The following is a 23,293-nucleotide window of genomic DNA, read 5'->3' as shown; positions in this document are numbered from 1 at the left end:
TTAGAAGACTTTTAGGGAAATAATATATATTCTTCTTTCTTGTGTCTGAGTTCGTATCAATCAATAGTAGGGAATATTAGTATTTTATTCATTTTTTAAACTACTCTCAGATATTTTATTTCAGCACCTCCAATTCACCAATTATTTCAAAAATCTTATATAAACGTAAATTTTAGAAAAAGTTATTTTTCCATTAAGGATTATTTTTATTGTAAATTTTTTAAATACTGTTTCTTGAAGGTGGGTTATTTTGGAGGTGGTTTTTGGTGTGGATCAATGAACACATGAACTGATTGAAGTTACTCTACTGGGTCTAAACACATAAGAGTAGACAGACCCAGTAGAGTAATAAGTGCTGATCAGTTCCTTTTATTTGCTTCTACAGCCTTGATAGTAGCTAGTAGTATTTATTGGATTGGGTTTTTCTTTAGCCATGAGTCAGAACCTTTTTCTTATTAGGTCTTCACAATGACGTACAATGTATACTGTGGTATCTTCTTATTAGCAGTTAGCACATAGGCTTCTACTACTTTCAATACATGTAATTTAGCGATTACCAATCATTTTAATCTGCCTATCCTTGCTGGGTTCTTGTTAGATGCTTTTCGACATTTTGCCATTTTCAGCATCTGTAGAGGTTAGGTAGACCAGTAATCGGTAACAACAAAATTACAGGTTCATCACCGTGTAGAAATCATACAACTTTTAATATATTAAAGTTTTAAAAATAGACTTACAATAAAGATTATGATGATGATGATAGAAATATAAGGATCAACGAGCTGTACAAATCAAAGTTGTTGGCAAGGTTTCGATGTTATAATATATATGTGTATGTGTGTCATTTGATTTGTTGTTTAATTTGTATATCTGCTTTATATGATCATTAATCATCAATCATCATGAACTGTATGTGTTGGGGCATTCATTCATTTTTCATAATAGACCTGCAATGATCGTATGTTTTTGTAGTTTTCTAGTAGCAGGTCTGCAGTAAGTTTAGGCAAGACTTTTTTTTACAGTTTTTTGCCTGTTTTCGTGCTCGGGTATTGTATCGTACTACCAGAGTTTTTAGCTTAATTGAATAGGCGATTGTTCTTTTTTTATCATGTCAGCTTAAAATTTTAGAGACGGGTTCTGGAACTACTAGCTTCAAGTATTTTATCTATGTTTTTTAAAACACTGCTAGCTGGTGTGTTTCCATATTTGGCATGTTATAACAAAATTATGATTGTATCAGAGAGGCAAGATTAGAAAAGTGAATGCCAGCTAGAGCAAGAAGAAGATAATGGTACGGTACCACAGTCCACAGCCTACGGGAGAAACAGTACAATTTCTATAGAAGGTAGAGGGGACTCAGGAGACCCCCACCCGTACAAATCCAACCTCCGTGATGTCCAACACTATAGATGTCTCACAGTCTTTCGCTGGCCCTCGTGAACATCAGAGGTTTATAAATTTGGGGATTTTGCGATTGTCAAAAATTCTGCTTGACAATCAAAAAAGTGCAACATTCCTCAACCCAGGACTCGACAAAGTGTGTGATTTCGCGATGGGTCCTCGCTGACAAGGATTACCTGCAGGATTACGCATTTTGGAAATACTATTATCAGGTATTATATTACTTTGAAATTTTTGCAATTTTTTTTGTATTTTTGATTAAATTTTAAAAAGGGTATTCAATTTTGCTAAAGAACCGGAAGATGAACGGACAATACACCTGTCAGAAGAGAAATTACGAAATCTTTTTTCACTGTATGGTCCATTTAGGCAAACAATGGTCCTACATCTCGTTTTTTTTTCTTCTACTCACAAAGGGTTTCGCATAATGGTTTCTACAGTTTTGTGAGCCGTTCCATAGGCCCTGAAGCCCTCCTGCGTATCCTATAAATCTTTTTAAACCAAGGACGCTGAAATGTCACGGAACTGAAGAACCAGGAGGTCCGTCTAGAAAATAGCAGTGGTGAATACCCGAAGAGGCCAGGGGTATCTGCGGTTGCACCCGCATCTTTATCTCCCAGTTGCCTTCCATTTTCGAAACCGGTTTTGAAAATGGAATTCGTGATACTTGAAAGGTCGAGTCCTGTTATACTTAGGTCGGGATCAAGCGTCGGGCCATAGGTCTTTTAAGTAATTGCCATCGCTTTGAGGAAGGTGGACGGAAGAAAATATAATTGCGCTCCAGCGGCTTAAGTACCTTTTCCTTTCAAATTGTAAGTTGACTCCAAAGGAAACAGCTTAACAATTGCGGATTCAGTCAAGATAATCGCCAGTCCGTCATACATCCCTCATTTTTAAACTGATCGGCAGTCATCATAATATTAAGATAAAACGTATTTTTAAACGGTAATAAACACTATACCAAAATTAATTTATATTTTCAAGAAATATTTAGGCTTTTTTGAGTTTGCTATTGTTGCTACTTAAATTTGCTTTGTTTAGCTCTTCTAAAACGAATAAAACTCATTCGTTGACACTTTTTGGAAATGTGTTGTTACTGACAATATTTTCCAATCGCTTATAATATATAATTTTCTTTTTATAATGAAGGATCAAAAAAGAAAAAAAAATTGGGGAAAATCGCCCCAATAGAAGATACTGAAAGCTCCAGAAAAACTCTTTATATGTACATACATTTTAATCGTATATTTACGTTGATTTTTTAAATTATTCATTTTCTCCCCCCACCTAGTAATCAATAAAAAAGTAGTTCAATAAATTTTAATTGATCGGTTTAATTCTGATTTATGTTAAGATGAGCCATCTTTATTTATTTACTTGTTATAAATCAATGAATATACACCTACAGACAACACCCACAAACAAAAATATACAAACGCACGGGCGCACGCAGTAACAAACAAAGCCACACGACCACAAGCAAAAGCACGCGACCACAATAAATCAAAATAACAAAGGAGAATTAGATAAAAAAAATAGTATTTACACAATTATCTCTCTCTCCCACGCTCACACTCTCTATCTCTTTGTCTCTCTGTCATTTTGTTCTCTCTCTCTCTCTCTCTCTCTCTCTCTCTGTCTCTCTGTCATTTTGTTCTCTCTCTATCTCTCTCTCTCTCTGTATGTCATTCTGTTCCTTGGTCTCTCTGTCATTCTGTTTCTTTTTCTCTCTCTATCTCTTTGTCTCCCTCTCTCCTCTCTCTCTCTCTCTCTCTGTTCCTCTGTCGTTCTGTTTCTCTCTCTATCTCTGTCTCTCTGTCATTCNCCTCCCTCCCTCCCTCTATTAATATATTCCGTTCTCAGGTCTTCGAAACTATTATCAATAATTGAAATATAAATATTTACTAAGCATGAACATCTACTAAGTATCAAATATGAATATCTAATGGATCTGTAAAAAAGGTAAAGTCATTGCTAGATTTTTATAATTAAAAAAACCTGACCTTACGTAAGGTCAAATTGCCAAATTGGCCAATAGCGGAGAAATATTATCTCCTAATATCTTAAAGCCCATAAAGCCATATCGTCAGCAGAAGCAACATGTCTCTACTGGGTTTGTGGGTTACTTACAAAACTGAAACTTATGGTTTCAAACCTAGAGAATTTGTGAGTTCATAGTTGAATGAGACTACCCATTAACTCTGTATCGTAAAATCGTTAAACTTAAAAACGAAGGAACTGTTTTAATTGTCTTTCAAATTATTGCCCTTTATTAGGTTTTAAATACTTCAATTTTTAATTAAGCTGGTTGCGAAAATAGTCAATATCGTCTTTAAGTCGGTTTAGACGATCATTGCAAAAGTCTTAGTTAACCAAAGACATTTTTCTTAAAACTGGCAAGGGCTACAAGGAACTTGGGATAATCGATTTTAATGAAGCTTTTTTTGGTGATACTAGTTTGAAAAATATTATATGGGTGTTTTTGCCAAAAGTAGTAGGAGCCGGAACAAAAAACTAAACAATTAATTATTCGGAAATCGTAAGATGCGCTCTGGTGTGATGTAGGTTTCAGAAAAACATTTTCTTTATCTTGCCAACGTTTCGATCTTTATTGAGATCATCTTCAGGACCTGGGATTTAAAAACATCGAAACGTTGGCACGATAAAGAAAATGTTTTTCTGAAACTTAACATCACACCAGACCGCATCTCACGATTTCCGAATAACCATCGACTAACGGTCACTAATTAAACCATTAAAATATATTTCTTGTAAATGTCTTCGTTGTGCGTATACTTCAAGATTAATGTATGTCAATCGATTTTCTTTTGGAAATAGTAAGTAGAATCGTATTAAATGAGTTGAAATTTATAAAAAGTTTCAAAATCAAACGAAGTTTCCAGCAAAATAAGTTTCTAAAATTATAGATATTGAAATATATAATTTTTGACCCTGCGACGAAGTAAAGTATGTTAAAATATTTTCTTAGTAAGAAAAAAACCTGATACGCGTTTTTCGTACCAAAAAATGCTATAATGCACTCTTTGGGTAAAATATAAAAATAATTTTTTGCCTTTCAAGCAACTACTTTTTTTTTATAAAATCACCAAAAAACTTTCACAAAAACTCACAACCTCACAGGGTTTAGAAAACCCTATAAACTACACGTAGTAGCACATCAGGATCTGTGTAATGTAGACACGAAGGTATAAAATGAAACGTTTGAAATTTGTTGTTAATTGTATCCTTATTTTTCTCACTTATACCGCCATAAAATCTAAACGTTGTTGAGAAAATCTGAAAATTAAAGTCAAGCTTTCCAACTGTTTTAATAACCTACCTTACATAAAAAGAATAATTAATTGAAATAAGTAATTTGGTCAATTAGACTACTAAAACACAATGTTTTAATAACGTTAAGTTAGGATAAAATCCATAGGAGTTATGAATTTTTATATCCGGAATACAAGAAAAAAAAGAAAAACTTCCCAGCCGAAAATTTTCTAGTTTATTGCTAGCATAAAAATTAGCAGTTAAAGGCTTTAAACAGTGCTTAAAACAAATTGAAATATTTAAAAATATGTTTTTGGCCTATTTTACTAGAAACGTATTTTGATTTTCCTACCTTTTAGTATATATATGCTTTTATTCCTCGGTAAATACAAATCGATACAGAAAATCCTATTAAAAATTATTTAAATTATTTTATTTAAGTAATTGACTCCCTGGACCCATTGACAAGACTATTCTCGGACATCGTGTCTTATATGTTTCAACATAGTATCACCAACAAAAATTTAATTAAAATCGGAGGTCCCACGTAGCCTCCTTATTAGTATATAGTTGTATATTTTGACAAAAACCTCAATAATCTGTTTGGTTTGGATGATTTTAAGAATATTAAATTTTTTTTAGAATCTTCTCCTATATGTAATCCGTTTGAACACACTTTCAGGCCACCCGGACTTTCCTGTAAAGTTTAATTTGTTTTGATGTTTTAATCTTGATTGGTGCTTTGAAAAAATATCCAATAGATTTCAAAAGATCGATCAACCGAAAATTCTCTGCTTGTCAACGCATTCTTTCTGCAACTTAAGTTTTTTCATTAATCTAATTTGGAATGTTATTTAGAAAAACAAGGAGAATATTGAAAACATCAAAATTATGATCCATTTGAACATAATTTTACTAGAAAAACTTAGCTATAAGTTTTAAAGGATTTTTTCAAAAGTTTGAAACAAGTTGCTTGAGAAATGCCAATATCGTCGTTGTAGTTTCGATCAATTATTCGCAAATTTTCAGTTAACTAAATGTTGAAAATTCTTCTTCACCCATAGTAGTGTTCTTTTTACGAACATAACCAAAATACATATCCCCGGAGTATTTTCAGGATCAGCTTGAGGGAATATTAAGAAATGGTCATTTGAACAAACTCAGTCTGGAAATCTTCAAAATTAAATGCTTTCAAAGTTTTAAGTAGAATTCGTAGTGTTGCTTGAGAAAAAATCCATCTTCGTTAAGTTATTTTAGTCAATCAGTCATTAAATTCTTAGTTTACCGTTGAGTTTTCTCTGCCACCAGAACCACTTTGGTGTTCTTAAAAATTTTACAAAAATATGGTTAGGTATTTTTTAAAATATGCTTCAAGATGCAGTAATTAATTATTAATTAGACCTTTTCAAATCCTAATTTCAACTAATATTGGAAAATTTATCCAACCGAATTGGTTTTAATCAATTTTCAGAGATAATAAACTATATTTTTAAAAACTTTAAATATAAACTAAAAAAAGGGCGGTTTATACACTTTAAGTTTTGTTGTTTTTTAAAGCCTTTTAAAATTTAGTTCCCTTTCGCCTTTCCTATTGTATCCTTTTCTTTTCTTTTACCTAAAGAACCTCATGGGAACTTTTAAAGGGAGAATTTCGTAAAAGTGAAACTCCTTATTGATCATTCTGACGCCAATAGGCATTTTGCCGTGTAGGGGAAGACCGACTTCTTTTCGAAAGTGTACAAAAAGAAACACATGATACTTGATACTTACTTACATGACTTACTATTTAAACCTCGATCGTTTTACGAAACTTTCGTTACTATTAAAACGTACTTATATCAATTTATTCGTATATTTGCTAAATAGTTAAAAAAATATATATAAACATATCGTACCTTAATCGATTCATGTCTCTATGTGAAATTAATTACGCATTTTGTTAGTTTAAAAAAAATATCTGATGTTAGAACCAGAAGACAATTGTTGAAATGGTTTCATACCTGCAGAATCCGGGTATATTATCGGACGGAAAAAGAAATTTTCAAGGTTCAGTGCTTTCTCACAGTAGAAGGAAAATCTATCGTTTTTTTTAAATTCTGCAATTTTGTTGGATTCGTACTCCTTTTTGTAAGAATGGCAAAACTGGCCCAATTTAGGTCCGATTCCTTCGGGCTTATTCACGATCTATTCTCTGATCACTACCTAGATGATTGGGTAGTATTGTTTTGGTCTCTGATGCTGTACTTATTACATGTGATGATTAATTATATAGTAATAATTTCCACATTAATAATAGACATATTAGAACCAAAGCGATTTACTATTTATAGAAAATGAGATGGAAACATTTATTTCTTAGTTAAATTATTATTCTACGGTCAAGGAACTAGAAACAGGATCTGTTGGTAGGTAAAGAAATGTTTCCTAAGCGTATGTTTTTATTGAATTCTGTATATTTTACTGAATATGATATCATGGCTTTTAAATAAACTTCGCAGTAGGTTACATGGTCACATGACACATAGGAAAATTTGACGACCAGGTATACTATTAAATGAAAATTTTCAGAATAAATTTTTTAGTATTTTTTGTTCTATTTGTTGTGTTTCGTAGGTTTTGTTTATATAGTTTCATTGGTAAGATAAACGCGTGATGGGTCAGGCGATATCTTTACCATGCCATGTTAATTTTTCAGATATTTTTTCTCGCAATTTTATTCATTTTTTCTAGAAAATATGTTCGAAGTTTCCTCATGGCTTTCAATGATGAAAGAGGTTTTTTATTCTCTTTGTACTCCGCGGATTTCGCCTTCGGAAATTTCGTGGCCAGTCTGCCGGATTGCTAGCTTTTGCCCACTCTACGATAAAACGCCAACCGACCGGTTCACCCACGAGATTTTTTTAAAAACTTTTTAAAAAATTTATTTGGACTCTGGAAACAAATATTTCCCTTCGCCTTCTGTTCCAGCAGATATCTTATCAAAATGGCGAAAAAAGATTTGGCTTACCTTAGTAATAAGAAGTGTTTTATTCTGTAAAAAGCTGGGTGAAATTGTAACAGTCCAAATCATTTCTACTGGAGAAAGGAATCGATTTTTTGTAGATACATTATTTTCACGAGTTAAAACCTTGGTGAAATCGCAAGTATTTCGATGTTTTGCCTGTCCAGAATATTAATTTTAGTCTTTCAAAAAATCTTATTTTTCCTTTTTTGAGTTCATAATTTTCCCTATATTTTATAATAAATATATAGCAGTAAATAATAACATTTGATCGTGTTCTTTCGGATTATCTTACCTTCTATAAAAAAATATTACCCTGTTCTACCAGCATATTTATCATCTTTTATATAAAAAAATCATATTTTCTTTCAGTCCTTAAGTACAAGATTCTATTCTATCTATATTGTATCATATAAAAAAATATAAATATTGAATGACCACTTTTATAATTCCAGTAGAAGGTGAGATAAAAAAATGTTAATGATTAATTTTCGATTGAGTACGTTTACTGATACGCGTTTCGACTTCGCGTCATCTTCAGTGAGAAACTGTATTTATCATCGCCATCTTGACCCGTATTTGCCACATTTCCCTTATCCTCGAGGTGCTTTGACCCCTCGTCCGCGCAACAAACTTCTGTATGACAAGAATCACTTTACTTTTCGCCATCTTCAACAGTTCCGTCCTCCTCAGGAGAATAGACGAACTCAGTAAAGAGATAAGTGCAAAGCTCAACACAATTTTTAATACTTACGATGGTGGTCTGAGAAATTCAAATAAATACAAGAAAATTTGTACAGAAAATTCTGTTAATTTGTCAAAACTGACTGCCCAATGGAGGCTGAAGAATTATTATAAAATCCGTTTTTATTAATATTTTCCTATATCATTTAGTCATTCAACGTTTCTTTTTTTAATTCATTAATTAATTTTTAACCATTTTTATTATAAATGTAGTCGTGTAATGTTACAAGTTATCGGTCCTTCAGAAGGAAATACATTAAAATTTATATAAATTTAATAAAAAATTTGTTGATGATCAATGAATAGATGAAATTGAAAGATCTGTAGTGAAATGTACATTAAATTAAATTAGTGGGAAGTTTTTTTATGTAACGATTTGTTTAAAAACTTAAGTCTTAAGGGTAATTACCCCTTCAACGCATTTAGTAAACGGTGTAATAAAGAAAAAATATCCTTTGGATATTTTATTAAATTGTGAATTTAACAACACGAATAAAAAAAACTCGTTATTTTACACGAATAGATCGCTTGAACCGTTTTTCTTCTGCGGTGAAAGTTTGGGGGTTGGTATTGTTTCTACCCTGAGGACTTTCGGCTTTCTTCTATATCCGAAGGACCTTTTCCTCGGAGGTAACCTTTCGGACAGTTCGTCCGGATCGTGACCTCAACGTTGGTTTTGAAACTAACTGTACCAAAACGTTTCTCATGGCTGGCGATTGGGTGTCCCACGATTGTCCAGTCCGGGTCCTTTCGGCCCATTGTGGTACTGGCTCTGAAACGCGGTAAAATTACAGTCTGATCGGTACGATTGACGAGGTACGGGCCCGTTTATGTTGGCATGTTATGTAAAATCACATCTCCTTATTCCATGTTATTGCATGGATATGAGCAAACGGATTTCGTAACATGAAGGGGGCGAATCACCGTGACTGCGGTCTACCGATCATCTAGAATACGGCTATAGAAAAAAATCGGTTTCTCTTTTGCTCATGTTGGCGAAACCTACGAAAATCGTCATTTCCTTCCGTGTAGGCATGCAATATTTTTACAGACCTTCACTTTTCAAATAATTATTTTCAATTATTTAAATTTTTTTTGTATAATTATACAGTTTGGTATGATGGTATGATTTAGTACGTCAGATGTTGGTCTGGATATTTTAAAGTGTGTCTAGTAATTGGTCTTCTCGGTGTATTTCGTCCGGCCGTCGTTTTCGTAAATAATGACTGTATTTGTCAGTCAAGTACAGAAGGAAAAGGATGATCAGTTGATCATTTAAAACCAAAATTTCCATCAGATTGTGTAGAAAAGTGAGAGAATATCTTCTGTCCAAAAAAAATTTATGCGCAGAGGATGTAGTAGGATCCTGCCCATTATGATTTCGGAAGTCAGCGTTTATGGTTCGTGAGGATATAACGGTCTCTTGGTCTTTAGTATTCCTTCCTGGTCATTGGTCGAAATATGTTCTGAACGTATTTGGGCCGACTTCTTTCCTTTGCCTGATTTGTATTTCGGTGAGGGTGTAGCCGAAGTATATCTTTGACCCGGTTAAGAGACAAAAGCATTCCCGTTCGCGCATTTTCGAAATCCGCGTGAGACTTTTCTCACATCGACAACGAGGTGAAGATCCATTGTCCGGAGAACTTTCTGTTTCGACGTTTTCTGGGCTCTCACGTTTGGCAATATGTTTGTTTTGAGAAGAGCTGCTGGTCGAACACGCAAACTCGCGTTATATGAGATAAATCCTGGTCTGTAGAAGTAACTTTCTCAATTATTCAGAAAGTGTTCTATTATTTCTTCTTGGTTGCTTGTACTGGATTGTTGAAAAATGTTTATTAGAGATTTTGGAGTCAAATCAGCCTCACAATCATTATTGGTGGATGAAATGAAATATGTGAAAAAAAATCCTGTCAGGGTGTATGAAAATACAGTTCACGAGAATTTCTTTTGTTTTCGAATGAAAAAACAGGAATTTATTGGTTGGCCGCCTGCAAACAGTGGGAAGATAGATCAAAATGATCGGAAACGATCCAATTAGAAGTTCACCACTCGACAGACCCAAAGAGGAAATCTCACAATAAATATAAAAAATATAACATAGAACAAATTAAAAATTGTTATTGATGTCGTTGCTGTAACCAGAAACACACAATATACTCATTTCTAATTTTTAATTTATTCCTTTATGTTTTTGGATAAATTTAGCTCCTGATGGTGGATGAATATATTCCGAAAGCTCGGAAAAAAGTCAATCTTTCCACAATAATGAAGTATTGAAAGTTAAATCTGTCATAAAACTTGCTACTTGATTGGATTCGACCTGTAACTGAGTGGTGCTTTGGTTTATTTTGCCCAATGAATGAAATATCAATCATACAATAGTAAAATTATTAGCAGTTGTTATTTTTAGTAATAAATTTAATATTTTTACATTGCTAAAAAACAAATTATACTAAGACAAACCTTTTAACCACGAACAATGCGATTATAGAATCCAAAATCGCTCAATTGCTGCCTTGGTAGACGGTTATTATTTCATCAAAGTTTTTAAAAAAGTTCGTCGCCTTATGTAATTATAAACAGTTTAAGTAGAAGCAATTATTCTCACAACAATTTTTATTGAATGAGGACAAACCCTGGACAGTAGTAATAGCCACTTATGCTATATAATAGAAAAATTACTTAAAAAAGGTTCTAAGGAGTGTTTTCTGTTTTCTTTTTTTTCATTAGAAACCTTGACTAGCCAGGTGGTTAATTTTTGTCTTTCAAATAATGAATTCAGCTTGAATTTAAATGAAACGTGATTGAGATTAATATAGGAAGATTAGAAATTCATAAAAGACTTCAACAGATCAAAAGTAAATCCGTTCTGCATAACAATAACAATGAGATTATCTCCTTGGAAGGTTGTGTGGGCTCCACGGTCGAAAATGCCCGTCGAGTTTTCGAAAGGAGGTTGGTTGTAAATTGCCCCATGGCCGATATTAATTTCAAAAATAAAATTTTCGTCTCCACATGTCGAGGACCTGTCGTGTATTAACCCAATTGTTTAATTATTTTCCGGTACGACGAAAGTAGTAAAGATATAAGATGAGAGATTTATCAAACAATATAAGTAGAAAGGGAGTTTAGAAAGTCATTAATTTTTTAGATGTTATCGGCTTCCTGTATGTATTGGAAGCAGAAAGCATAGAGGGTTATCACACTTCCTCTATCAAAGCGTGCTGCCTGTGGGATAAAAGAGATCATTCGTCTCTCAAACAACCACTCCTTCTGTGTTACATAGTCTGTTTTCCAATCTGTTTTGTTTAATTGTACTACAAAGGTCGGTGCTATTAAAAAAATAGCATTACACGTCAAACAATCGATTCACCTACCATGGGCTTTTTGAAAAGTGTTACTGATAAAACATCATAAATTCTCGAGTTTACAAAATTCGCAATTGTATTCTTATAATACAAGTCAATGTTGTAATGAAAGAGATAATAAAATTAATTTACAATAAGCAAATTATTTCAGAAAATCATTAATTAACGAATTTTGTAAATATATGCACAAATTAATGTTGTGTACATTTCTAGTTAATACTACATATGTCTTAAAACAATGTAAACTCAACTCATTGTTAGTACTGTTTTAGCAAGCCATTAAGTTACGACATATTTAGACATTTCTGGTTCTTTCTAGGGCAGAAAGATGCCAAAACTGAGCAAACAGTTTTCTTAGGAATTTTTTTTATTTTTGTTAATTCTTTTTGCAAGAAAATTAAACTTTGGGGAAACCCAACGAGTACTATTATAATTTTAGTACGTAGATATGAATAGGTGAAAATATATGTTCATGTTTAATTTTGTGAAGTATTAATAACTGTTTCAAAGGCCTGATGAGGAGACGTATTGCTCGAAAGCTTGACGGAGGAGCTGAGTGTTTTTCTTTCTTTCTTTTTTTTCAAATTGCCATCAGCCCTGATATTTTTACATACAAAATTATAATTTTATTACATGTATGCAAAACAAGATCGGACAAGAAATCGCAAAGCGAAAAAATCTCCTTTCGAAGAACTTATATTTTCAGGACAAATTTTCCTTCATAAAAATGAACATGTTTGATTGTATATGAAAATAAACGAAAGTCTCACTGTTAGTATGATTAAATTAACTATCATTGATTGAACTGCATATTATTAGCACTTCGATGATTGCAGATGAAATTGATGAAAAACTAAAATTATATTCAAAAGATTTCTCCTGTGCAATTCATTGTGTTTCAATGAACCACTTTTTAAGTAACAAATATTTAGGTTGGTGAAATCAAAGGGTTCTATATTTAATTAATAGCGGTTCAAGTAAAACAAAATAGGTCGAGAAATCCTTCAAATTATAGTAATGGCAAGCAACATCCCCAAAATTTGCCGTAGTTTTATTGTGTGAAAATAATCGAGTCTTTTTTATTTTTTATATCTACAGTTCGTTTAAATTAAATTCAGTTAGGTGTCGTTAGAGTGGAGACCCATTAGCAGTCTAATGAGGCTAGAATGAAGACTAGTGCCACAAGTACTGTCACTGTCACTGGATAGAAGATTACGAGTGTTGCGTTTTGAGGATTTATGGCGGTTGGGAGGGTTTTATTAAAAATTGTTTAACTAAAGCAGATTACATCTTGGACCCAATGAATTTAGCTCAGTATGGGTAAATTGTTGGATACATAAAATGGCAAACCAAGGATTTGACGGTACCCCAACTTGTCCACAATTGGGAACGCAAAATTATTGACGTTACTTGGAGTAAGCATCTATTTTGCAGAGTGAAAGTTACCTAAGTGGATTTTTCTTGCTCTCTCTTTCCACACTAAAACTCCAGTAGTCAGAGGTGGTACGAGTAGAATCTACTGGACCAGAATAGCTTGAGAGGATTGCTGTATCGTCTGCAAAGGTTAAGGTGGTGGTTTGGGGATGGGCTGTTAGCTGTTTAGACCTAGTAAGGTGTGCCATTACCTTATCCTAGACACACCAGCAAGGATCAAGTAGTTAGGTCGGTGTTAGAATTAAAGATTTATGGAATCATCAGTGGTTTGTCTGCATGTTTTCCTCTTTGTATGTCTTTTTTAATGTGAAATGCCAAAAAGCCTCTGACGAGAATATGCAGGCGCGTTCACCACTTTGTAGATCTCATTGCAATGTTTCACAACTTGTCTGATTATGGTAAAGCAGTCATAAGTTCGTAACATAGTTCTTCAATAAAATGTAGTTACAGTTCTGGAAGATTTTTGAAATAAATTAATTTATGAACTTTTAACCGTTTGTCTAGCTGAAGCAATATAAACAACTATTATCACTTATCCCTGAGAAATAAAGACGTTAAATATCGCGTATGAAAGGCGCGTGACCAAGGCCAGACAACTTTAGATCCGTAATGATAAAAAACTGAAAAACATATTTTCATTGACTCATTTCCATTTCAAGGAAAATGCACAACGTTAGTTATTGTTCGATTTATTTAATTTATTGCTGTTTAATTCTTCAATTTACTTATTTTTAGTTTTGGAATAAGTCTGGCCTGGATTGATTCAGAGCTGACAGACATGCTAAACTCATTTAGATTTCAAAGGGAGCCGATTTCGGTTTTCTTTTGATCTCAGTCGGACTAGACAATGGGCCAATAAAGTCCTCTGGGCAATTGACCCCTCGATACTTCAATGGCTGCTAATGACTTCCATGATCTATACGGTGAAAATCATTCCAGCCACAGTAGAAAGGTTGTACAGGATGCCAGCCGCAGTCGGGAGCCCGACAGGCCTTTTCAACAAGAGATCTGATACACCTTTCAACACCGGTCCACTTTCATTTTATCACGAGACATCACGGGAAGAAAAAAAAGAAAGAATTTTACGATGTATCGTGATCAAATTAATTTTAGAAACGGAGATTTTGACGTTAGTTAAGATAAACTTTTGTTTAGATAAACTTCACCACTTACAAAGTACTGTGATCTGCCAGATTACTGATTTGGAATCATTATCAATAGTGGCAAATGGAATGAAAATATTCCACAGAGTAGGTAGAAACATAAACCATAAAATATTCATTCTTCATTAACAGTATATACAGAGGTAAAGTAACTTTTTCTGTACAACAGATTATATCTTTATACTTTTTTGATAAGTACTATTGGGTTGTCCGGAAAATAATGCAGGATTTTGGTATTAAACAAAAAAAAAAGAAACTAGTTACTTTAAAGCAATGTTCTTTAATCAAAATAATTTCCCATACTCTCAATACATTTCTCCCAACGTGTTGGTAACTTATTAATTCCGTCTGAGTAGAATTCAGAATTTTTAGAATTGATAAAGTCAATAAATGCATTTTCCAGTTCCGTTTGATTTTTGAATATTATGTGTTGTAAGTAGTGGTCCAGGTGTCTAAAAAAATGGTAGTCAGTAGGCGAGAGGTCCGGAGAGTAGGGTGGGTGAGGCAAAGTTTCATAGCCAAGCTCCAATAATTTTTGTGACGTTACACGTGACACATGTGGTCGAGCGTTGTCATGCAACAAAATGGGCCCTTTCCGATTGACCAAAGAGGGCTTCATTACTGCCAATTTCTGATGCATGGTATTAATTTGGTTACAGTATGATTCAGCATTGATGGTTTCGCCAGGATTTAAGAAGCTGTAGTGTATTAAACCAAATGAAGCCCACCATACCGTAACCATTACCTTTTTTTGATGAGTTGGGGGCTTTGGAAAATGTATTGGAGCTTCTCCTTTGTCGAGCCACTGTCCAGAACGTCTAGTGTTATCGTAGAGAATCCACTTTTCGTCACATGTAACAATTCTGGCCAGAAATGGGTCATTTTTGTTTCGACAAAGAAGTGATGCACAAACATCAAAGCGCTGATTTTTTTGGCGATCGTTTAATGAGTGTGGAACCCAATTTTCGAGTTTTTTCACTTTTCCAATCGCCTTGAGGTGGTCAGCGACGGTCGTTTTACTGACTTTGAGTTGCTCTGCAAGTTCTCGAACAGTTGTTTTGGGGTTTTCTTCCACCACTGATCGCAGAACATCATCATTAAGAGAGGAAGGCCTTCCACGACCTTCTTCATCTTCAAGGCTGAAATCTCCCTCCCGAAATTTTTTAAACCACCTTTGCACAGTGCACTCATTAACACAACCCTCGCCCCAGACTTGGTTAATGTTTCTAGCCGTTTGGGCTCCGCTTCGGCCGAGTTTAAACTCGTAAAAGAAAATCGTACGAAATTCTCGCTTTGACATTATAAGGATGACTGAATTATTTCCAAGTAGCGGAATGCTACAGAGGTAAACAAACAATATCATTTGGAAGAGGATTAATAAGTGTTGACATTCATACAAATGAGTAATCCTGTAAACGTAAACAGAATATTTTATATAGATTTTTTTTAATGAAAACTTAAAATCCTGCATTATTTTCCGGACAACCCGATAAGTACCTTTTAGTCATCGGGTAAAGAAAACTATTAAACTCAATTCACATAAAAGATTATACTAGTAAGTAAAATTGATAGTATAGTAAAATAAAAAAATTAAAATTTTTATCATATACAAAATATAAAAGTAAGTAAAATAGATTATGAGTTTTGCTATTCAAGCGAAACGCATTCAAAAATACAATACAATTGACACTTTAAGTAATAAAAATTGAAAAGGATGGAATCTTAGGATTATCTTTCAGAAACAATTTGTCTAAGCATTTGTTTCGCCGAATTGAATAAGTTTGGAAAAGTCTCATTTATTCCCGTTCAATTGGGTCACTTTTCACTAATTCAACATTCATTATTAAATACATTATATTTCGTGGTCCGATTGACCAAATAACTTGTTTCAATTAATGTAAGGCATTGGTTGAAATGAAAAAGTTAGTGTCACGAGCATGATTCGAACCCACGACCTTCGGCTAAATACGCCGCTGCTCTACCATTTGAACTATCGTGACTTCGATCCACTCGGTCACCAAATTCCCATCTCCACCTCTTTTTATTTCAACCAATGCCTTGCATAAAGATTAATTAATTGAAATTCGTTAATAAATTCCAGCCAATAAAAATAACATTGTTCAGACATATGAAAACCACCATTTCATGTTTTTCACACATAAACAATCTTGTATTTGTAAAATTTTAAATTATGCTTTTTGAGCTTTCAAGTTTTTGATCTACCTTCTAAATTAGGTTCTAGGTGCTGAAATAAAATTAAAATGTATAAAAGGAATTGTAGAAAACTCTGTTAATCGCTGATGCTTCGTTTTAATCTTTTAGCAGTAATTATACAAATATGGCCGAAAACAAATGGGAGTCATTGATTTTAATAGTCATGCTTAAATACCTCTGATGTGGATATGGTGTGTGTGTTAGCTTCGCTTGATCTGTCCGGAGTTTCCTATTTCATCTCTGGATAAAATTGTTCCCGACAATCAATTGAAAACACGAACGAAAAACCGTCTTAAAATGGACATTATTATTTAATGTCAGATTCATTTGTACGTTAGGTTTGAAATTGTTTTCACGCTTTACTCAACATTGTACCGTCGTCATTAGGTAAGGCAATTGGCAACGTGAAGGTCCGAGGTGGTCGTGATTCGTGGTCTTGTGAGACAATGTTCGAAAAACGGATGAAAGCGGTATCTGAAGAAATTTGTGCAGTGAAAGGTCATAGGGTCGTACAGACGAAAACCGAATAGCCCGAGAGTGTAAAAATCAGAACCCCTTGATTTTCAAAACTACCTCTCTTATTGGAAAAAATCTGGAGGTGCGGATGCCCTTGCAAGGCATCCCAGGATATTTCGTTTTCGGACTGTACTGCAGTGATTAAATCAGATAATCAAGTCAAAAAGCATGTCGATGATTGCACATCTTCACAAATTTGCTCCAAAAGACAAAAGATCTGTTACAGAGAAGAATCTTGATATCTTTGAAAAGTCCGTAGCAATGGGTACGTCAAGGCCATGTGTCTCAACCAGTGGTTTACCAAGATCGGCTCACAAAGAGTGTCTGCACTCGGTCTTTATACTCGATTGCGAGGGTGTAGACCCTTTACAAACACCGCATTGACACTAGTTTTACAAGAAGAAAAAAAATCCGTTTAAATAAAGCATTGCCTTGCCTCACCCCTCTTGTTCACTGACATCGCTCAAGCTGAGATTTTTTTAAAGGGCGACAGTATTGTTGCGTATGGATTTTTAAAAGAAATCGACCCCTTTTGATAAACCGAAACAATGCAATGCTGCAACGTGACAGGGTTAGAGGACATCCCCTGTCGGCACAGGCGAAATGTACATCTTGCCTTGCTGTGCTTACTCCCTGACGTAAGCTAATATGTCCAAACTTTCCAGATAATGGCATATTCCTTTAAAAAATAAATTAATTAATTAATTTAAAAAAACAGGTTATGACATTTTTTCCAAGAACGAGATGTCAATGGTGGAGGCCACGGTGACGAGTGGCTAGGGATCCGACTGGTATATATCATGCTAGTGGTTCTGGGTTTGAATCTCGGCAGAGAACATGGCTTTTTGGCTTGGATCATGATATGAAAAATAGTATGTTAAAGTGTTTTTGTTTGCATCAGCTCATAGGCCAGAGCCACCTTCTTCTCCCTCCAGCTCTATCATAGAAGCCGACAATAGCGGAGTAAATGCACCTTGACTCCGATTTTATTATTTCCTTGTAGCTTGCTACTGTATTTTTTAGAAGGTGGCTCACTACCTCTTTAACATTTCTTTTCGAGCTCGATCACATTTTTTACATTCCAATGTATGTTCCAGTGTTTCCACTGCTCCACATGCACATAACTCTTCCATGGTCAGGTTTATTTTTTTGTACACATGCCCCATGATTTGATCGAAGTCTGGAAATAATTTTATGTTTTTTTTATTTGCGTATTGAACTAAAAACCAGGGAACCAACGATACCTTAGGAAATAAGTTCTTGAAAAATAGACCTTTGTTGCTGTTATAATCTTGTTGCCAAGAATCCAAAAATTGCTTCTTCGATAATCAATATAAATCTTTAAAATGTATTGTTGTTTCAATGGGAAGCTTTTGCATAGCAGCTTTCTTTGCCAAAATATCTACTATTTCGTTACCGTGAATGCCGCAGCGTGCAAGAAATCATAATAATTCAATAGTAATCTTATTTTCTTCGAAGGCATGAGATATTAAAATTCTATTTTGGATAAGATGGTTATTAAGTACGCCTGAAATTTATAGCATCAACCACGGTTTTTGAGTCAGTAACAATAATTACTCTTAAACCCGGTTGAATTCGCTCAAGCATTAAGCATTACGGAATCTATCTTTTAACTCAGCTGTGAATTTTTGATTTACCGAATATGGGTTCAGATTCTTATTTAGACGACTATATGCGACTTTAACTTTCATTAAAGTGTATCTGAAGTCGTTTTCAAAGATCGGTAATCATTCTGAATGATGTATCAAGCCCTGATGTTTAGTGTGCATGGTAAAATTTTCTATCAATGGTGGAGAAGGTTGTTTCCTCCAAAGAGTGTAAGTTAGATCCTTAACAGTTAATCTGCCAATACCCTTTGATATATCTAGATGACAGGCCAATATCAGTAAAATAATTCGATCGCATAACAATTTTCTTCTAATTCTAAGAGGCATGACTCCTGCTTCTTTTTCAAGAACATTTATAGGAGTGGTTTTAAATTGGTTTTAACCTTTCATCCACGATAGTTAGGAAATTGGACTCAGACATGGTATCATAGACCCCACGGTATTGGATTCGATTCCCACCGTCTCCTCTGGAATTTTTGAGATCCCTTCTCCAAAAAACTCATCACAATCAAAATGCGTATTGAGCTAGCTTGAAGAAGGTTTAGATTGAGGAATAACTCTCGGAATAACAGCTAGTTACATGATTTATGTTTATTTTTTAAATAAATAAAGCTTGGTAGCAACCTACTTTTCTAACCTTGTTCAATTTGAAGATTCATCACTCTGTTAGAATCATCATTTTTAAGTTGAACAATAGTTTCAGATTTATTGGAAAGGTTTTATTGATTTGTGTAGTCTTATCCCAAAATAAAACACTTCTTATATATATTCTTTGTATTTTCCTGTATATTTGTGAATAAAATTCATAATACTATTGTATAACTATTACATTTGTAGTGCAAATACTTATTATTCTTATTTGTACAATAATTAATTTATTTTTGTTATGTTGCAGGTAATCCCTTGACCGTAAATCCTTCAAGCCAGGTATTTCCTTAATAAATATTCCATTTCGTAAAATCACCTTTTTACAAAAGGAAAGAAAAAAATTGGAAAGCCAACTTTCGATTTGGACCCTCCGACCCGAGGTTGATCAATCATGCGATAATTGACCGCAGCCAGTCAGTTCCAATAATGTTTAAAAAGCTAATAGCGTTTTTCTCAAAGGGGCTGAAGAGTTTATTGGACCAAGTCATTTCCCGAAAATGTGTTTTCGGATGGTTGTGGTATGCTAATAGCTGTCGTTAGCCAGCTTGAGGCCATTTTTGGCAATCATTTGACAACAAATGAGGCTACCGTTAAAGAAAACCCATTTTGAGAGATATGTTGATTTTGGAAAATCATATTAAAAAACGTCAGTAAAAAACTCAGTGTTACAATAAATTTGAATGCAATTCAATATAATTAAATTTTTAATTAAACGTAAGATTATAATGTAATTCTCGTTGCTATCTTTGTTTTTTTTTATGAATTATTATTATGATAGAAAAACTATATTCAAGCAGAATATGCTTTTATATAGCTTATTTTTTCACTATGTAAATTCATAGTTATTCTTAAATAAAGCACCTTATTGTTGTTATTAATGATACAATAATCTATTAACACTTTCTCCTGATCTTATGCCATTTTCATTTTTTTAAAATGAAATCTGTTTGTCTTCGTCTAAAAACTAAATGTTTGTCTAGAAAAAATAACTTTTAAATAAGTAATGTAATGTATTGTAATGTTAATGATTAAAAAAATCTCGATATTTCGACTTTCGGTCGAAATTGTTCAGGCCTAGGATATGGCATTGTTGATCTAGCATCTTCCAGTTTGGTGCTGGTAAGCGTCTGTTACAAATGGTGAAAGCATTTTCACCGGGTACTTCATCCCGTTTTCGGCAGATGATCATTGAATCAGCACCTTAATCTCCACAGTAGATCTATTATTGACCTTTTAACCTGGAAAAAGATAGCATGATCTGGATGGATCAAACTGCTGAAACAATCTGAAAATTATTTTTCTCGTTTATTTTATCATAGAAAAGGCCAAGACCAGTCAAAAGGTAGAATTTTCGCAAAGCATTGGTTAGAGTATTGGCGATGTGTCTAATAATTTCTTATAAATAATTTATAATATTTAATCGTAAAATTCCTTGTGAACAATTGAAATATTCATGAACAATATTAAAGATTAGCATAAAAACTCGTTTAAAAAAAAAGTCACTTTTATAGTTAAAACAGAGAATAGTCATTAAGAAATAGGACCAAATTTGGAAATCATTTCTTGTTTCAGAAAACGGTGATTTCATATAATGAACTTTTCATTGTTTGGGCAGGTTAGAACCATATAAAAAAACAATGTGGAAAGATCAGATGTGTTATGAAATTGTATTCGGTTTATCTTACACGTCATTGTAAATTACTAATGCGATTATTAGGCTTAATCCACATGGAAATTTAATACAGAAATGAATTTATCACGCTAGAATTTACCAGAGATTGTTGCCACCTTTTTATGTACTCTAAACGTCCTCAGGTATGAAATATATTCTCGTTCTTGAGCATAACAGGCTCTTTTGTGTCAACCAGTCTCTTTTTTAAGTTGTTTTACCGATCTGCATATATAAATAAAAATAAATATAAATATAAAATAAAACAAATTCTGTAAAAGATAAAGCATTAATGTACATAGAAGAATGAAACGTAGTAAGATCTTGAATTATTGGGGCTGAGAGATCGGTGGGGCTTTACTGAAATTCTATCCCGCGGAAGGTAACGGGATTCCGAAAACATCTGCCACGAAAGTACGGATCGACCGAACAGACTAAATCATATCTCCGAAAGTGGAATAACCGAAGTTTTCTTATTTCTCATCTGATCCTGAAACTGACCTGATAGACCATGATTATGATCGTTTGTATACCCTACATTATTACGGATGACCTACGAACGTTTGACAACAAGGTTTGCATTGATTATCGGATAGGTTTTCTGGTATCAAAGGATTTTTCAATATTACTGTATGTGAGCAGAATATATTTTAAATTAGAATTGATTATTTGAAACAACTGGTTAAGTGCAAACTGAAGCTTACATGCCTAGCAAAATATCTGATGAGTATTCCTATAAGTTGTTGTTTCTTGTTTGTTCAGGCGTTTCGATATGTTTAAAATCAACATCAACATAGTTAAAAAGTCTTTTTCACGTGAGCTAAACAGTTCAGCCAAATTTTGGAAGAGTAAATCATTAGGAGACTAGAGCATTGAAAATACTTAGGTTGTTAAATTTTTTTTTTCTAACGTACAAACATTGCCGCATTTTATTTTAAAAATGATCTGACCCCGCGATCCGGTCCTCTGACGGGAATGCTATAAAAAAGCTTATTAAAAGGAAGTAGCATCGTCGGTGGGCTGGATCGACAGGACTGGTCTCACGTATCACGTGTTAGGATTAAAGGTGGCCCTTGGAGGATCTGAATTCAAGAAGAGATCAATCTCACCCGACTAAGACTTCATTTTGGGCTAAAGCCCGGGTATGTCCGGCATGCAGAGAATGTCCCTTGTAATTGTAGGGTGTCATCCCGCAACTCCATATAGAGATCGCGTAGGAATGCCACCCGTTGTTAGCATTGTGCTTGATTTAAGTCCCCAGTTTCGATTTTTTGGAGGAAACAGTACTGGTTCTATTGTTATATAGTACGTCATATATGTACTGTATGTACATCTCGGTTTATTTCTTTTTTGGGTTTTGAGTTTGAATGTATTTATTAGCGTGAATACGGAAGTGAAGAATGAGGAAGTATGGTAGGATATTGAGTACTTCATGGAATCCTCAATTAGATTAGTTGTATAATACGTTTAAAGTGTAATGGAAGAATATCGAGTACTCCACCACTCAACTTGAATGAATGATATGTATTTAGAAAAGGATGTATTGAAGAATGAAGTGAGAATGTTTAGGTTAAACTCTGCGTGATTTGTAGGATAAAATGGCCTAGCTGAAGGACAGCCTCTGGAGAGCCCGGCAGCGGGAGGTCTAACCACGTACTACCAAAAACCAAAACCGCTATGAGTCATAAGGCCAATACCGTGCATAAGTTTGTAGATTTAGGCATACACAAATCAGTCAATCAATTGATCAATCTGAAAACATTCGAGAAACTTCTCAAAATTGTACAGTTTTTAAAAAGTAAGTTAAATTGTCAATATGCAGTTGCTGTTGTTAATCACCAATCAGCGATGATCCATGAGTATCTGAACTTGGATGAAATCCTTTTTACGAAAAATATTATGTATTTTAGATTAAAAGTTAACTTAAAATCCTTAACCTTAACCTTATCTTACCCTCTTGTATCGAAAAATCGATGACGGCAAAATGGTCACACACAAAAAATTATGTATCCAGCACAAAATCACATCCATGTTTAAAAGGTGTTCACATATTCTAATCTGTAATAAACATGAGCAGTCAAAGAGTAACTGTATTATCCTAGGACCACGTAAGAGAAATGCTTTTATTGAGTTCGCATATTAATAGATATAGTAATTTCATTATTAATAAATAAATGATTAAATTATTTAACGCCACTGAATGAAAAAATATTAAGATTCAATAATGAATTTTG

At 33.7% G+C, this 23,293-nt stretch overlaps 1 protein-coding gene across 3 annotated transcripts in view; it reads left to right on the top strand.

The window, feature by feature from the left end:
- The window catches only part of LOC106668618 (cadherin-87A), a 79,921-nt gene that overhangs the window by 5,779 nt on the left and 50,849 nt on the right, over positions 1-23,293 (top strand). The window contains exons 2-3 of one of the 3 annotated variants that reach the window (XM_024226790.1): positions 1,241-1,613; positions 19,638-19,669. The gene's annotated coding sequence lies outside the window, so the exon portion shown is untranslated. The remainder of the gene's footprint in view (positions 1-1,240; positions 1,614-19,637; positions 19,670-23,293) is intronic. The other 2 variants (XM_014397530.2, XM_024226789.1) reach the window with 2 other exon arrangements.

Source organism: Cimex lectularius, unplaced genomic scaffold, assembly GCF_000648675.2.
Source record: "Cimex lectularius strain Harlan isolate CLEC.00 unplaced genomic scaffold, Clec_2.1 scaffold7, whole genome shotgun sequence".
Classification (NCBI taxonomy): Eukaryota; Metazoa; Arthropoda; class Insecta; order Hemiptera; family Cimicidae; genus Cimex; species Cimex lectularius.
Note: the sequence above shows the minus strand (reverse complement) of the source record. Positions and strands in the feature narration are given on the sequence as shown.